This window comes from Grampus griseus (assembly GCF_964374135.1).
Source record: "Grampus griseus genome assembly, chromosome: 4".
NCBI lineage: Eukaryota > Metazoa > Chordata > Mammalia > Artiodactyla > Delphinidae > Grampus > Grampus griseus.
Window position 1 is genome coordinate 66,146,252 of NC_138997.1, and position 19,430 is coordinate 66,165,681.

Sequence of the window (19,430 nt, forward strand, 5' to 3'; positions counted from 1 at the left end):
TAGGCCAACTTTACCAGCAACTATTTTATACTACTGCATAATCTAGAGATGGACCAGACCCCTAACTTTCCCGTTTATTCCTTAGCCAGTTCTCAATTTTCCATTCAGAAGAATGTTTGCCTTGTACTTAATTTCATAATTTCTCAGAATACATTTCCTATATTTAATGCCATTCTTGCATAGTCTACTTTATGTTCTCTAGTACTTGTCTATATATTAACACAAAATCAAGAGTCAAAGATACAAGCTAACTATTATTCTGCATAAATGACAATATTTTAAGAGAATTTTCTTCATCTACCAAGTCTTGATTCATTCTGTGTAATAAAATTATGTCAACTAACTATTGTTGTTTACCATTCATTTCTTGGTCTTACTTTATTCCAATATATCAACCAGGGATTCCTTCCTGTGAGGATTGAGTCCCTCTGATCAAAAACCACACATACAGGACAAGAACGTGGATACAAGAGAACTAAATCAGATGTGTATAAATCAATGAAACATTTCCTCATGTAAATCATTTGAAAAAATGACAAGTTCCTTAGGTATATGAGAAAAAAATAAATGAACAAGAGACAATGGCAAAGCAGGTTATGTTGGGGGAAAAAAAGTGAAGATGAAGGTGGAATGAGTCACATGGCCAAAATATTCAGTGAAAAAGAGATAAAGGAAAATGACAACCAGCGAGTTTAGAAGAGAGTTATGACATGAGCTAGCAGAAGTTCCAGGATTAAAATCTAAAATGTTGACTTATTTATATTATCATTTTAATTTAAATGACAGCTCCCTAAAGGAATAAAGAAGTTAAAATATTTACCTAATTATATAAAAAGGAACTGCTATACATTTTTGATGATTTTTTTTTATTATATGTTTCAGGCCTACAGCATTATAGTTCGACATCTGTATAAACTACAGAGTGATCACCACTGCAAGTCTAGTTACCATCCATCAACATAGTTGACCCACTTCACATATTTTAACCCCCTAAACTGCTTCCCTTCTGGTAACCATTAATCTGGTCCCTGTAGCCATGAATTTGTTTTTGTTTTATTTTGTTTGTGTGTTGGTTTGGGGTTTGTTTGGTTTAGATTCTACATATGATTGAAATCACAGTATTTGTCTTTCTCTGTCTGACTTATCCCACTTAGCATAATACCTTCCAGGTCCATTCACGTTGTCACAAATTTTGTTTTGTGGTTGAGTAGAATCCTATTCTGTGTGTATATGTATGGATATATATCTCAAATAGTCTTCATACATTCATCCATGGATGGACACTCAGGTTGCTTCTCTATCTTGGCTATTTTACATAATGCTGCAATAAATATATGGATGCATGTATCTTTTTAAATTAGAGTTTTCATTTTCTTCAGGTAAATACCCAGAAGTGGAGTAGGTGGGTCATACAATAGTTCTATTCTTCATTTTTTTAGGAATCTCTGTACTGTTTTCTGTAGTCGCTACAGCAAATTACATTCCCACCAACACTATTCAAGAGTTCCATTTTCTGTACATCTTCTCCAACACTTATTTGTTGTCTTTTTGATAATAGCCATTCTAACAGGTGAGAGATAATATCTCATCGTGGTTTTTTTTTTTTTTTTTTTTTTGGTACGCGGGCCTCTCACTGTTGTGGCCTCTCCTGTTGCGGAGCACAGGCTCCGGACACGCAGACTCAGCGGCCATGGCTCACAGGCCCAGCTGCTCCGTGGCATGTGGGATCCTCCTGGACCGGGGCACGAACCCGTGTCCCCTGCATCAGCAGGTGGACTCTCAACCACTGCGCCACCAGGGAAGCCCTCATTGTGGTTTTGATTTGCATTTCCCTGTAAATAGTGATGTTGAACATCTTTTTATGTACCTGTTGGCCATCTGTATGTTTTCTTTGGAAAAATATCTATTTAGGTCCTCTGCCCATTTTTAGTTGGGTTGGTTCTTGTTTTTGTTGTTGTTGAGTTTTATGAGTTCTTTATATGTCTTGGATATTAACCCCTTGTCCAATGTATGATTTACAAATATCTTATCCCATTCAGTAGTTTGTCTTTTTGCTTTGATGATGGCTTCCTTTACTGTGTGGAGCTTTTTAGATTGATGCAGTCCCATTTGTTTATTTTTGCTTTTGCTTCCCTTGCCTTTGGAGTCAGATCCACAAATACATCACTACGACCAATATCAATAATGTTAACACTTAAATTTTGCTCTAAAAATTTTATGGTTTCAGGTCTTAAATTCAAGTCCTTAATCCATTTTGAGTTAATTTGTATTTAGTGTAAGACAGTGGTCTAATTTTAATCTTTTTCATGTGACTGTCCAGTTTTCCCAACACCATTTATTAAGAGACTGTCCTTTCTCTATTGTTTGTTATTTGCTCCCTTGTTATTAATTGTCCATATATGTGTGGGTTTGTTTCTGGGATCTCAATCCTGATCTGTGTGCTGCTTTTTGCCAGTATTATGCTGCTTTAATTAGTGTAGCTTTGTAGGATAGTTTGAAATCAGGGAGCATGATACCTCCAGCTTTGTTCTTCTCTCTCAAGATTGTTTTGGCTATTTGGGGTCTTTTGTGGCTCAGTACAAATTTTAGAATTACTTGTTCTATTTCTGTAAAAAAATGCTATTGGAATTTTGATAGTGGTTGCATTGAACATGTAGACTGCTTTGGGCAGTATGGACATTTTAACAATATTAATTCTTCCAATCCATGAACATGGAATATTTTTCCATTTTTTGGTATCCTCTTCAGTTTCTTTCCTCAGTGTACAAATCTTTCACCTCCTTGGTAGAATTTATTCCTAAGTATTTTGTTATTTTTGATGCAATTATAAAACGGACTGTTTGCTTTATTTCTCTTTCTGCTAGTTTGTTATTAGTGTATAGAAATGTCACAGATTTCTGTATATCAATTTTGTATCCTGACACTTTACTAAATTAATTTATTAGCTCTAACAATTTTTTTGATGGAGTCTTTAGAGTTTTCTTTCTATGTGGTATCCTTGTATGGTTTTGGTATAGGGTAATACTGGTTTTGTAAAATGTGTTTGGAAGGTTTCCCTCCTCTTTAATTTTTTGGAAGAGTTTGAGAAATATAGGTTTTAAATCTTCTTTGAATGTTTTGTAGAATTCACTTTTGAAGCTGTCTAATCCTGGGCTTTTGGTGTTTGGGAGCTTTATGATTACTGTTTAAATCTCCTTATTAGTAATTGGTTTATTCAGATTTTCCTTGTCTTCACTATTTAGTCTTGGAAGATTGTATTTTTCTAGAAATTTATTTCTTCTAGGTTGTCTAATTTGTTGTTTAGAGTAGTCTTTTATTATCTTTTGTATTTCTGTGGTACCAGTTGTAACTTCTCTTCTTCCATTTCTGATTTTATTGATTTGGACCCTCTCTCTTTTGTTCTTGGTTATTCTAGCTATTGGCTTGTCAATTTTGTTTATCTTTTCAAAGAACCAGATCTTAGAAATCAAAAGATCATTGTTCTTTCCTATTATTTTTTTATTCTCATTTATTTCTGTTCTGATCTTTATTGTTTCCTTCCTTTTATTAATTTTGGGCCTCATTTGTTCTTTTTGTAGTTCTTTTAGATGTAAAGTTAAATTGTTTATTTGGGATTTTTCTTATTTCTTGAGTTAAGCCTCTAGTCCTATAAACTTTCCTCTCAGAACCATTTTTGCTGCATCCCATTGATTTTGGTATGTTGTAATTCTGTTCTCATATGTCTCTAGGTAGTTTTTAATTTATCCTTTGATGTTTTCGATGACCCATTGGTTATTCAGTACTGTGTTGTTTACTCTATGGGTTTTTTTCCATTTTATTCCTGTGACTGATTTCTAGTTTCATACCATTGTGGTGGAGAAGATGCTTGCTATGATTTCAATCTCCCTGAATTTATTGAATCTTGCTTTATAACCTAACATGTGATATATCCTGGAGAATATTCCAAGTGCTCGAGAAGAATGTGTATTCTGCTACTTTTGGGTGCAGTGTTCTGTACATATCTATTAAGTCAATCTGCCTAATGTGTCATTTAAGGCCAGTATTTCCTCTTATTAATTTTTTGTCTGGATGCTCTATTCATTGATGTAAGTGGGGTATTAGTTTCCCCTACTATTTTTGTATTGCTTTCAGTTTCTCCCTTTATGCCCAATAATATTTGCTTTATATATGTTGATGCTCCTATGTTGGGTGCATATACATTTATAAATATATCTTCTTGCTGGACTGACCCCTTTATCATTATATAATGCCCTCCTTTGTCTTTTATTACAGTCTTTGTTTCAAAGTCTATTTTGTCTGATATGATTATAGCTATTCCATCTTTCTCCTCATTTCCATTTCCATGGAATATCTTTTTCTATCCCCTCACTTTCAGTCTCTGTGTGTCCTATCTTTTAAAGTCTCTTCTAGGCAGCATATGGTTGTCTCTTTTTTTTAATCCATTGAGCTACTCTATGTCTTTCAATAGGTGAATTCAGAGTGTTTATATTTAAATTAATTATTATTATGTATTTATTCCATTTTGTTAATTGTTTTCTGCCTGTTTTTGTAGTTCCTCTGTGTGCCATTCTTCTTCTGTTTCTCTCTCCCCTTGTGTTTTGGTGGTTTTCTTTAGCATTATGTTAGATTCTTTTCTCACTTTCTTTTCTGTATTTACTATAAGTTTTTCCTTTGTGGCTACTATGAGATTCACATATGACATCTTATGTAAGTAGTAGCTTATTTTAAGTTGGTAGCAACTTAAAATTTGAACACATTCCAAAGCTTTATCTTCCCCTCCCCCACCATTGTATACTTTTATTTTGATGACATATTTTACATCTTTTATTTTATTCCCTTAACTAATTATTATAATTTTAGTTATTTTATTACTTTTGTCTTTTAATTTCATGCTTGCTTTATAAGTGATTGATCTACTACCTTTACTATATATTTACCTTTACCAGGGAGATTTTTTACTTTTGTATGTTTTCTTATTATTCATTACTGCCTTTCTTTTCAGCTTAAAGAGGCCCCTTTTATTATTTCTAGTAGGGTTGGTTTAATGGTGATGAACTTTGTCAGCTTTTTCTTATTTGGGAAACTCTTAATCTCCCCTTCAAATTTGAAGAAAATGGTCAGTTAGAAAACTCTTGGTTGGAACTTATTTTTCTTCCAGCACTTTGAATATGTCATGCCACTCCATTCTGACTTATAACGTTTCTGCTGAAAAATCTGCTCATAGCTTTATGGGATTTTCCTTGTACATAACAAGCTGTTTTTCTCTTGCTGCTTTTAGGATTCTCTCTTTATCCTTTACTTCTACCATTTAAATTACAGGCATACCTTGGTTTATTGTGCTTCACTATATTGTGCTTTGCAGACATTGTGTTTTTAAAAATTGAAGGTTTGTGGCAACCCTGCCTTGGCCAAGGCTATCCAGGGCCATTTTTTAACAGCATTTGCTCTTTTCATGTCTCTCACATATTGGTAATTGCTGAAATATTTGAAACTTTTTCATTGTTATATTTGTTTTAGTGATCTATGATCAGTGATCTTTGATGTTACTATTGTAATTTGGGGGGGCACCATGAATTGCACCCATATATGACAGCAAACTTAATGAATAAATGTTGTATGTGTTTTGGATGCTCCATGGACTGGCTGTTTCCCCATATTTTTCTCTCCTCAAGCCTATGTAAAGACACAACAATAGTGAAATTAGTCCATTTAAGAAACCTACAATGGCCTCTAAGATTTCAATTGAAAGGAAGAGTCAATCAATATGGCAAACCTTATTATTGTCTTACTTTAGGGAAGCCACTCAAACATTCAGGAACCACCATCTTAATCAGTCAGCAACCATTAACACTGAGGCAAGACACTTCACCAACAAAAAGATTATGATTTGTGAAAACTCAGATGATGGTTAGCATTTTTTATCAATGGAGTATTTTTTAATTAAGTTATATACATTGCTTTTTTAGACATAATGCTATTTTACACTTAATAGACTACAGTATGGTGTAAACATAACTTTTATATGCACTGGGAAATCAAAAAAAAAATTCCGTGACTCACTTCACTGCAATATTTGCTTTATTGTGGTGGTCTGGAATGGAACCAACGATATCTGTCACGTATATCAGTATGATGTGTCTTGGTGTGTCTTTCTTTGGGTTCATCTTACTTGGAAATCTCTAGGCTTCCTGGACTTGGATGTCTGTTTTCTTCCTCAGAATAAGTAAGATTTCAGCCACTATTTCTTCAAGTAAGTTTTCTGGCCGTGTCTCTCTCAATCTTCTTCTGGGACCCACATAATGTGAATGTTATTCCACCTGATGTGGTCCCAAAGGTCCCTTAAGTTATCTTCACTTTTTAAAATTCGTTTTTCATTTTATTGCTCTGTCTGGGCGAGTTCCATTGCTTTGTCTTTTAACTTGCTGATTTGTTCTTCTGCCTCATCCTATCTGCTGTTGGACCCCTTCAATGTATTTTTCAGTTCAGTTATAATTTCTGTTTGGTATTTTCTTATATTTTATGTCTTTGTTTAAGTTATCATTGTGTTTGTCCATTCTTCTCCAGAGTTCAGTGAGCATCTTCATAACCGTTATTTATCTTCATAACCCTTTATCAGGTAGATTGCTTCTCTCTGAGGTTTTGTCTTATTCTCTCAATTGGAACATACTCTTGTTTCCTCATTTTGCCTAATTCTCTGTGTTTGTCTCTATGTGTTATGTAAATCAGATACTTCTCCCATTCTTGAGGGAGTGGCCTTGTGTGGAAGATTTCCTGGGGCTCATAAGTGCAATTCCACTTGGCCACCAGAACCAGGTGCTCAAGGGGTGTCTTCTATGTGGGCTGAATACGCTCTCCTGTTGTAGCAGGGCTGCAGCCTTTGCTGCAGCACACTGGTGGGCAGGGATGGCTCCTGGAATGGCTTCAGGGCTAGGCGCAGCAGTTGTGGCATGCTGGAGGGTGGGGCTGGCCTCTGGAATGGTTGTTGAGCCCACCTGCAGTGGGTCCTGGTCTCTTGCATGTTGGGCTCCCCCTGATATGGCTGCAGAGCCTGGCCATATCAACTGCCGGGCACTGATGGGAGGGATTATCACTTGGCCTATTGTGAGACCTGGCTGATGCTCAGGGATTGGTGAGGCTCTAGGCAGGGCACATCCACTGGGACTATCAGGATAAATGGAGATTTCCCAAATGGTTCCCACCAGTGTTGATATTAGTAAGATAGACTGAGATTGCAAAAATGACTCACACAAGTGTCTCAGTCCCTGAAGAGGATCCCAAATGGTTTTTGACTCTCTGGCAGATGCTCCAAGTTTGATAAATCAGTCCCCTTCACCTATGGTCCCTGTGCTTTTCAACCTGATGTTTTTGAGCTAGTTGAGCGAGTCTGCATGTGAGCATTTTAAGAGAGGCTTTTCCATTCCCTGTAACTCTATAGCTTTCCTGGAAATATTCCCCATTGGTTTTCAAAGACACGTGTTTTGTAGGCTCCTCTCTCCCTTGCAGGGTTTAAGGGTTGGAGTGCCTGACATGGAGCTCAAGTCCCTTGCTCCTCAGGGAAAGTAATTATACTGCGGATTGCCACAGCTGGGGTGTGGTTTTTCACTTTAGTGTGACCGTATCTCTGTTCCTCCTACCCATCTCAGTGCTGTTCTTTTATCCTTTGTTGTGGAAACTCTGTTCATCTAGTGTTCAGGTCCCTTTCAGAGGGAATTATTCCATATATAGTTTTATATTTGTTTTGTCCCAAGGAGGAAGTGAGTTCAGGGTCTTCCTACACTGCCATCCTAAATCCTCCTCCTACACGAACTTCTTATTTGAACGTTAACCTTGACGTATATGCCAGAATCTTGGTTTCTAATATGGCTTTGACTGATTAAAGGAAGTTTCATGTTGGTCACCTTGTCAGATTAGTGCATAATCTAGATCTAGTATGTACTGTAGTAGAGAAAATGAACACCTCTTCTCTCAAAAACACATTTTTCAATGTCCATATCATGAACTGATAATAGCTAATATTTTTGGAGCGCCTGATATTTATCAGTGTCATTTTAGTATAAGATTGGTATATGTCCCTAAACATTTGTTGCTTCAGAAACATTCTCCACCTACAGAGGTTTAGAACTTCACTCCAGCTGTACTAACTAGCCACACTCATCCCAGAAGCCTTAGGGTGATAGTTCAAACAATTTACAAATTTCCTCTGATTTTTTTCATTGAGTTTAAATTTTACTTTGACATACTTTTACTCAAAATATAGCATGAACATGGCTCATTCCTTGAAAGGTTATTTGAATCACAAAGCATTTCACTAGTACTCTATTAATACTTTTAAATAACACAGTGTTCTATGAATACCCTCTTTTTTTAAGGCTTCAATTCACATTGCATTAGGTTTGATAAAAGTTTCACATTTATTTCAGAAGTGACACAGCCTTCCTTTTTAGTGCACAGATCTTTAGAAAATTATATTGGAATCCTGATGAGATAGCAAGACACTTCCAACACTTCCTTTTTATAGCATCTAAGTTACTCAGAGTTTTATCTACAACTCTTGGGACCCAACTGTCCCAGTTCTGCTGAAGGTATATGATGGCCTGTCATGTTTCAAAGACACTATTTCTGATAAGTCACTGGTTTCTGCCTTTTCTCAGAAACTCCATACCACTGGGAGTATATTGAACAACACTTCATTGACTTAGTAGAATGTCATTATAATGTAACAAAACTAGAAGACTAAAATAGTTGGGCATTAGCCACAGTTCAAAAAATGATATCTTAATAGTAAAATCTTCATACAATCACATTAAGACAATTTTAGGCAAGGTAGGGTGGCATGACATATCCCCCAAATTTTATTGATTCTAGCCTATGTTATAAGTGCCAAATTTTCTAACTACAAAAAATGTACCCAGTGAAATGTAAAAATTAAACATTATTTTAAAAATAACAATTGAAAGTAATTTACTCCTTTTCTTCTACTTCTATTCCCTTGAAGGGGCCAAGCAGTCAGTATGGAAGAGTAGATTGCAATAAAGCCAAGGAAATAGAGAGGCTGAAAAAGTGGAGTGCCAAGAGGTTGACGTTGGGACTGGCAGCAAAGCCAGGGAGATTGCAGTGAGGCCAGCAGTTGAGGAAGTGACTGGCAGTCAGGAGAGTGGATGTGTATCTAGGGAGACTGAGAAACTAAGTAAATATATTGAGATATTAGGAACTAGGATTCTCACTACCAGAGAAGGGATTTACAAATATGAAAAGGGAGAAGGTGTTAAATTGGATGTGGTATCATTATTGTGAATAGATCTCCACAATTCACATATAGAAATAAATGTATGTAGGTATATATAATATTAGTCATATTTTTAGCTTTTTCATTTAGAGGGCCTGGATTCTATGATACCTCTGTAGTAATGAGGGCACCAAGTGCATAGATCTTGATATGTAAATACCATCCTCTACTAAAAGAAATAAAGTGTCCTTCAAGAAATGACTTAATGCCTGATTTCAAACAAGGAAAGTACCAGATAAAACAGGTGCACATCTTTTGTGACAGAAATTAAAGTTCTCATAGAAGTATAGAGACATGTCAAAAGCAGACAAAAGTTTGAAGGGGCTCCTACTTATTAAATTTTGGAAAATTTATGCATCAAAACTACCAATAGTAATGGCTTATATTACATTAGATAATATCATAATTAATGACTCCACACAGATATAAATAAATAAGCCAATGGATAATTGTATGGTGCTAAAGGGAAATCTCATTCTTATGTTAGAAGTACAATACATATAGGAAGAATAAGAGGAATAGAAAATAAACCATTATAGTTGATGTTGATTTAGGCAGGGAACATCAATTGTAAAATTGGCATGTGGAAGTTTGATGACAGAATATTAAGGTAGATTTACAGTAATTTCTCCCAAATGTTTAAAAGTTACACAAGGAAAAATCAAGACTTTTCAGTAAAGAAAATATGCAGACAATTTTGCAACTTAGCCAGCTGATCAAAGTTAAAGCTTCTATTAGGGGTGGGAAAATGTCCTGTTCTCACGATGTGATGCACCAAAAGCCATAGCATCATTTTGTGGTATGGTTCTTGGAAAGTCACAAGCTGATTCTATATATAAGGAAACATTCAACAGAAATAAATTGAGGGAAATCCTCTGGATAGAAAACCTTACATTCCTTAAAAAAGTCTAGGTCATGAAACATAGTGTAAGACTGGGGAAATGTTCCAGATTGAAGAAAAATAGAGACATGAAAATGAATTACATGACCCTAGTTTAGATATTTGACAAAAAAGGAAAAAGAAAAGAGACATTGTTGGACTGTTAGCAAAGTCTGAATAGAATTTGTGGATTGCATGGTAATATTGTATTAATATTGATTTTCAGATTTGCATGGTTGTGCTATGTTTTTTAGGAGAATGTCTTGTTTTTGTAGAATATGCACTGTAGTATAAAGACTGGTGGGGCATCATGTTTGATACTATTTTTAACAGTTCAAATGGGAAAAATGATATAATAGGTATTCCTTGTAGGGGCTAATTCTCCATGGCTCTTTGCCTTTCTACATATCTTGAGAAAGGTTTTATCCTCTACCATCTTTGTCAGGATGCTTATATAGCTGTGAAAGACAGAGGTAATATCTCTTTTCACTAGGCAGAGAGAAGGTTTATTTTATGATCAGGATAATAAACTTAATGTTTCCCTCTGAGGTAAAGGTTGGACAGGTATAGAGCAGCCCCCATATAAGATGAAGGCTTTTTTAAGTTTACAATTACTCAGTTGTAATAAAGACCCACTGTGTGTGCATCATCCATCTGCCTTCTCATTATCCGTACCTTCATCCCCATAGTATTGGGCAAAAGGAACCAATGGGAAAATGGAGCTAATGCTCCCTGCTGTGTCTAGAGTAATAAAGTCTTAATGAGGAATAATAAAGTCTCTGACCCAAAAGTCTCTTGACTTCTGCCAGCATCTATGGTACTTTGTCAAGGTAACTTGTTAGCTTACAAGCAGGATAAAATCTCAGGCCCTTCATAATTCTTGACATTTATATGCAGTTAGTAAAAAAGTGGTGATTGAGCAAACGTAGTAAGATATCACCAACTGGGGAATCTGGGTAAAGGCTATGTGAAAGTTCCATTGCAACATTTTTATAAGTACAAATTTTCTGCAATCTTGATGCCATTTTAAAATTATTCCAAAATATTCCAAAATATAAATTATATAAAAATTTATATGAATTTTTAAAGTAAAATAAAATGTATGTATTTTTTAACAACAGAAAAGTCTGAAATTTTATTTAAATCTTAAATTATTATTTAACCTGCATATATGAGGCTTTATCTATCCACCAAAATAGAGCCAGATCAGTCATAAAGCAGTAGGGCAGGTATTCTCACTTGGCCTATAATATATATATTACACTAATTTTCAGCCTGCCATTTATATTTTCAAAACTAATTATCTTACTACCATTTAAAGTATAATGAATGTCTAGAGACTTGCAAATACCAATGATGTTCTGGGAATTTATTTGCATTTTAATTTTTTCATTAACAAGCAACACTATTTAAAACACTATACACAGCAAAACACAGATGCAGGTAGAGAATAATCTGTCTTCTATAATGCTAATGTTTCAATTTTTCCCCTTCGTAATCACTCTGAAGTGTACGAACATACTTTTAGATATTTTAATAATGTCATAACAGTTTTTTAATCAAGAAAAATATTGCCCTCAGAGAATATACGCTAAACATTAAAAATGAAATATTAGTATTTTAATTTAGCATTTATTAGGAAATATCCAAGGTGACAGTAAAGTAATTATAACTGTAGGGTATGAAGGCAGAGTGTTTGGAGTTTGTTCTTGTGCATGTTATTTAACTTCTTTCATTCTCAATTTTCTCATCTGTAACATGAGGATAATAATAAGGCCACAGAGAGGAGAAAATATAAAGTATGTGGTACACAGTAAGAATTTAGTGTATCATCTTTTGTTTCACCTGCCTGTGTTTCTCTTTTTTTAATGTACAAAATTCTAGTAAACTATGGAAAATATATATTCCAATAGGACTAACTTTCCATCTTCTAATAAGGCCTAATTTTCTTAGAAAAGATTTCTTATTTGACACAGAAAGAAATATTTTTTCTCTCCCCAGGTCTCTTGTCCAAAATTTGCCATTTGAGTGAACTCTCTGACATGACTGAAGCTGTCCAAAAGTGCACACCAAGCTGAAGAGAAGAAAGAGCTTTTATAGGTAGTAGACCATACTAAGAAAGTTTTCAATTCAAGTCTTTTCATTATTAAAAAAAAGAAAATCATACAATTTTTTTTGGTTTACTTTGAGGTTGATAAATGGTTTGTGTCCATGGTATACTTTTTCACTTTTTTTCCTTATTTTATTCAGAGCATTCTTATTTTTAAAAATCATATTAATTTTTGATTACTCCAATGTGAGTTACCTTTTATTACCAAACCACTAACATTACCCTTCTCAATTTTTTGCCTCAGAGCCAAAGAAGAAAAATAGCGCTTACTTCATTCCTCCAATGCCTGCTTTCATGAATTTTGATTTTGTTCCTCTAGGGAGGTATGAAGGAGGCAAATAATGTTATCCATTTCAAATTAAATCAACCCACATTTGTTAATTTTAGCTCTATCTTAGGGGAAAAAAATCCATTAAAATTTCAAAATGTAAAAAGCACCTGCATGTCAATATATTTATGTATTGAGTTCCCTGACCCTTTGAGTAGAAGTCAGAGTAAACAGAAAAGAACTTCAGAGAGTTTATTATAGAGGTAAGTGGACTCCATTTTCTTTTGCTCTCAAAACAAAAGAAATGAATTATGTCAAGCTTAGATTTAGTATTTGCACTTTCTTCTCAATTTTCCATACTACTACCACTGTTCTGATCTTAATTACCTCCTCCTGTTTGGCAAACCCAAGAGACTGTGCTTTCTTTCCACCAAGATTCATCTACAATGCCCTCAGAGGTACTTATCTACAATCCATCTTTAATCATACTATCCCTTGTGTGTCCGTGTTTTTGTTGGTTGGTTGCTTTTTAAAGACTTTCAATGTGTCCCTGTTCCCTAGAGAGTAAACAAATATCTGGCTGAGTGCGCTTTCTAAGTCTCAATTTCCTCAGCTATGTCATAATAATAATGAGAGCATCAGAACATTTAGTGCTTAGAGTTCCTGAGCTATTGTAAGTATTCAACAAGGGTGAGGTATGGTAATTATGTACATTTAAAATAGCAACATATATTTTATGTTAGAGTTTAAATTTGGACAAGAACAATGATAATGAGCTTTGTCTTAAATTGTAAATTTTGTTGGGCTCCTCTATATTTTTCTGCCCAGGTATTTGTGGTTTGCTCAGGCTCTCTCTAAAGTACTAGAATTAGAATTCCCTACAACCTTGGAACACATCCAGACATATTTTCAGGGGCCTCCTTGGGCACTTCAGAGAAGAGGTATTACTCAGAAAAATGTTGAATATACAGTAGGCAAAGACTTGACCCAGACAGGATGTTACTTTCCCTCAAACATAACCGAAGCTTTCATGGATGGATGCCTTGTTTGCAGGTGATAGAAAATCCCCACTCCTAGCATCAACTTTTGTATGAACAATAGACTGAGGATTTATAACCTGCTACATCTGTATAAGGAAACATGTTCATTGAGTTTAGGTTCCTAAAAAGATGCACACACATGCTAAAAGTTCATTGTTCGATAGCTATTGATGGCCTTAATTAAGAGATGCCCCTTTCCTCACATGAAGCAGTAAGCTTTCAGAATGAAAATAGAGCATTTATTCATCATATAATTCACATTTTTTCTTGCTTCAAACATGATCCATCATTCAATCATTAGCTCTAAAATACCCATGACAAACTTCAACTGCTCAATAGTACAAGAGGATTTTGCTTTAAAAGCAAGTCCTGCAGAATCTAAAGTAAAAAAAAAAAATCTTTTAAATCGATTTTCTTTTAGACATGCAAATAAAATAGTCTGACATCAGAAAAAACAAATACCTTCCAAACAACTCAAAATTACTTCTCATCCTCTTTAAGTCCACTCACCAACTCCCAAAAATACAGATAATTCCAAGCATCTTCAAAGCTTTAACACTTTATGCATTAAAATAGTTAAAATTGTCATGTGAATTTCAAAAATAGTCTATTTTTCACACACTAAAAATGAGATAATTTGGTCTGTTTAAATAAGTCAGCAAACAACTTATCAGTCTGACATTTAAAAGCATTTTTCTCAGTGTAAAAATATTTTTCCATACACACTCCCGGCCTGTGGCTTCTACTAAAACTTCTCTCTTTTGCAAGACTGATTTTTAAATTAAATGCTTTTTACTTATATCCATTTTTAACTTGGCAAATAAGATTTTTTTAAAAAATAAAAATGGTTTAAAACAGGAAAGGAGAAATAATGAAAGATGGTGGGAAAAATATAGGAAGAGTCAGGGAATGAGAAAGTGAAGAAGGGATAAAGGAAAACAGGAAGAAAGGAAGGAAGGAGGGAGGTAGGGAAAGAAGAATAAAGGAAGGGAAGGAAGAGGAAGGGAAAGAAAACTGGAAGGAACAAGTATAGATCAGAATCAAGAGGAAAATGTTTCCCAGATTCATTGCTTCTAGTCTTTCCAAAAATATTAATACATTTCTCAATACAACTCTACAGTATTCAAATTCTGAATATAAGAAACCTATATTTCAAAGCCAAAACTTCAAATTTGATAGATAACAGGAAGCTGTACTCACCAACTCAGAAACACTGCCATCTGCTGACTAAATAAAGTTGATATGAGTTTTGCTATTGTTTCTTTAAATGTGTAACCAATAACACTGTAAACTTTGTAATGTGTATTATGAAACTTGTATTTAGTAACAAGTCATGGATATAAAGATATTAATTTACAAATATAACCAAAACTGAGAAATAAGAATTATGAAAAACTGCAAAATGAAATATTTTGGTTTATAGCAAAAAGGCAATTATGTAGTAACCCAGAATATGAAAAATAAATTTTCTGATATTCTATCCACCGTTATTTAGCAATTAATAAATATTTGAGCATCAGCTGAAGCCATAGCATTCTCCTAATTTGCAGCTCTAATGTAAGAGATTTCTCCTAAAAGTTCATTATTCACCAAAAGTTAGTCTCAACACTCAAGGAAAAATCATGCTGATGAAAGTACAAAGGAAAATGTCCAGATTTTAAGGGTGCTTCCATTTCCTTCTGCCATTCTTCTTCCCACATTAATCAGGGGAAGTAGGTAGGAAAGTGAAGATTTTAATGTACTTAGGAGGAAAAGACACAGGGCTTTCTGATAGATCATATTGGGTAAATATATGGGTTATTTCCATAGCTTATAAGTGATCACAAAATTACCAACAATATTTCTTTCTGTGAGTGTCAGTGATTTAGAGAGTCTCCTACTTGACCTGCCCTTATATGCAAGGTCCAGTTTGACAGAATGCAGGACTAACATATTTATTCTGTGCAGAAATTTCTCCCATTATACATTCCCAGCTTTATCTCTTGTCATGCTAGTCTTTATACTTTATATATACTTTATATATGCCCTTTATACTCCAGTTATGGGAATTTTCTCGCAGCTCAAAGGAAACTTCATGATATTTCACCTATGTGCCTTTGCTCAAGCTGCTGTCTGTGTCTACCATGCAATTATCTTTGCGAGGATGTTCTTTCTGAACTACTAACCCCAGGAAGACCAGATTTCCTTCCTTTCTGTTCCCAGACTACTTTGTATATATTTACTATTGCACTTACCATGAGAAAGTGCTTTCTGTTTGTCAGTCTGCCATCCTTGCTTCACAGTAAACTCCATCAAACCAGGAATCTTGACTTCTCTCCAGATAATCCATGCCTGGCATGGCATCTTATGAAGAAAATTTTTAAAAATCTCCCAATATTTTAGAAACTCATATATTTTCCTGCTCTTCATCATTTCTGAAATGATAGAGAAGTTCCCAAAGAAATTACTGACAGCATGTTGGGTTTGGTAGCTTGTACTAGTCGGTTATATTTAGTTTAGTATACTATCTTATGATAACCTCTTGCCCCACGTTTGGGATTTGGGCTATTTCAGACTGCATATTGCCCACCAAACTGAATATTGTGTGTGGGGGCCAAGTAAGTTCTTATTAAATATTGTATTGTCATATAATCTCAAATAGATTAATTAAAAACAAAGTCACAATATGACATAAAAAACTGTGTAATTCAGAGACTTAAAAAGTGCAAGTGGAACAAAGACAAGGATGAAATGAATCTATTTACGGGACTTCTTGCTTGAAAGTGAATCTCAAAGTATAACCAGGGATGTACTGAATTTACACAGTGATACTCTACAGATTAGAAAGAAGCAGGAAAATGTGCAGTTGGTCTGGTAACTAGCAAGTAGATCCAGAACATTCTTTGGTTGTTGGTTTTTTTCTTTTTCTTTCTTTTTTTTTTTTTTTTTTTTGCATTTTTAAAGCTCTATGTGGGACATGAATGGGAAACAATAAAGAGGACTGACAAACATGTTGATGATTCTGAATTATAAAACTTAAAGAGAACATGAAAGTGGCCCTGTATCAGGAGAACTTAAGAAAGTAGTTATTTCCTGAATGTCTGGTCGTCAGGTTTATAAATTGAGCCAAATCTCTAAAAGTTCTTTGAGAAAGGAACATAACAGGCTGACCAATTTATTTCTTTAATGCTCATTTTCAAACTATTGTTGGAGGTCAGTACTGGGCACTTCACGTAGGCAAGGCAAGAGGCAATTAATACACTGTGCAGTGACAAGTGTAGTAAGTTTTTTCTGGCACAACGTGTTGTCCTTGCCAGGTCAAGGTTCTTATTGCTTCTACATCATGGGACCAGATATCAATGACATTGTCATTAAATGCTATTAAAATTCATAATTATCTAGGAAGTCCTGTAGTCCTTTACATTCCTCACTTTCAGAAAATCTTTAATGCTTAGATTAACTTGGGTATGAAAACAAGCAAGCTGATCCTTAGGGTGCTAGATATACAGTAGCAAGTTTCTTTATTCTCCTTTTTTATTGTGATGAAAAAACTTTACATGAGATCTATCCTCAACAAATTTTTAAGAACACAATATAATATTGTTAACTATAAACTTACTGTTAACTATAAACTTACTGTTGTACAGCAGATCCATAGAAATTATTCTTCTTGCATAACTCAAAGTATGTACCCATTGAACAGCACCTCCCGATTGTCACCTTCCTCCAGCCCCTGGTAACCATCATTCTACTCTCTATATCTATGAATTTGACTATTTTAGATACCTCACATGGGTTGAATCATGCAGTATTTGTCCTTTTGTGGCTGGCTTATTTCACTAAGCATAATGTCATCCAGGTTGATAAATGTTATCTCATATGACAGGATTTCCTTCCTTTTTAAGACTGAATAATAATAATTCCATTGTATGTATATACCACATTTTCTTTATCCATCATTCATTGATGGACACTTTTGTTGTTTCCACATATTGGGTTAATAAATAGTGCTTCAATGAACATGGAAGTACAGATATTTGAGATCCTAACTTCAATTCTTTTACCTATATACCCAGAAGTAGGATTTCTGGATAATATGGTAGTTCTATTTTTAATAGGACCAAATCAGCATTCAATTCAGTTGAGTTTCCATATATTAATAATGAACTATCTGAAAATAAAATTAATAAAAGTCTCATTTATAATAGCATCAAAAATAATAAAATACTCAAAAAATCTTAACCAAGAAGAAAAACTTGTAAACCGAAATCTGCAAAACACCAATGAAATAAATTAAAGACACACAAAAAATAAAGCCTCCAATATTAATAGGCTGGAATAATTGATATTGTTAAAATGTCTCCACTATCTAAAGCAATTACAAATTCAATTAAACCCCCTATCAAAATCCCAATAGCATTTTTACTGAAAAGAAACAAAAATCCTAAAACTCATATGGAACTACAATAGACCTCACATAGTCAAAGCAATGTTGAGAAAGAACAAAGTGGGAGGCATCACACTTCCTGATTTCAAGCTATATTACAAAGCTATAGTGATCAAAACAGTATGGTACTGGCATAAAAACAGTCATATAAATCAATGAACAGATTAGAGAGGCCAGAAACAAATCAACACATATATGGCCAGCTAATTTTTGACAAGGATGCCAAGAATACACTATGGGGAAAGGATAGTCTCTTCAATAAATGGTGTTGGGAAAACTGGATATACACATGCAAAAGAATGAGACTGGACTCTTACAGCACACCAAGAAAAACCTCAAAATGGTCTAAAACTTAAAAATAACTGAAACTATAAAACTCAGAATAAAACAGAGGAAAAACTGCATGACGTTGGTCTTGGCAATACTTTCTTGGATAGTGACTCAAAAGTCACATGCAACAAAAGCAAAAACAGACAGGTGGGACTACATCAAACTAAAAAGCTTCTGCACAGCAAACAATCAACAGAGTAAAAATGCAATCTATGGAATGGGAGGAAATATTTGCAAACCATATATCTGATAGGGGATTAATATTTAATATATAAAATTAACTCCTACAACTCAATGGCAAAGAAACAACTAAATAACTTGACTATAAATGGTCTAAGGACATAGACATTTCTCCAACAAAGATACATAAATGATCAACAGGTATATGAAAAGATGCTCAATATCACTAATTGGGAAATTCAAAACCACAATGACATATCACTTCATACTTCTTAGGGTGGCTCTTATCAAGAAAAAATAAAGATAACATGGGGTTGGCAAGGATACAGAGTAATACCAGTGTATTTTGGGAACACGTATAAACCATTGATGGGAATATAAAATGGTGCAGTCCCTATGGAATACGGTAGCAAGTTTCAATACTGATGGGAATGATAGAATCATTGGATCTCAAATCAATGGATCCCAAGAGCAGAGCAGACACTAGGTAGAGGGGCAAGGAATGAGGATACCTAGAGAGGATAACTTTATTGGTCAAAGGCATGGAAGGCATGGACATAGGGAAAATACCATTCAAGCACTAGCTTCACTCTTTCCATACTCTATATCCATACGTGCCATTTTATCTCTGCGTGTACTGTTTTTCTCATCATAAAATTAGGGATGGTATCTATATATTTTTATATTTAATCGTCAACAAATCACAATAAGAATAAGATTAGGGGGCTTCCTTGGTGGCACAGTGGTTGAGAGTCTGCCTGCCGATGCAGGGGACACGGGTTCGTGCCCCGGTCCGGGAAGATCCCACATGCCGCGGAGCAGCTGAGCCCATGAGCAACGGCCGCTGAACCTGTGCGTCCGGAGCCTGTGCTCCACAACAGGAGAGGCCATAACAGTGAGAGGATCGCGT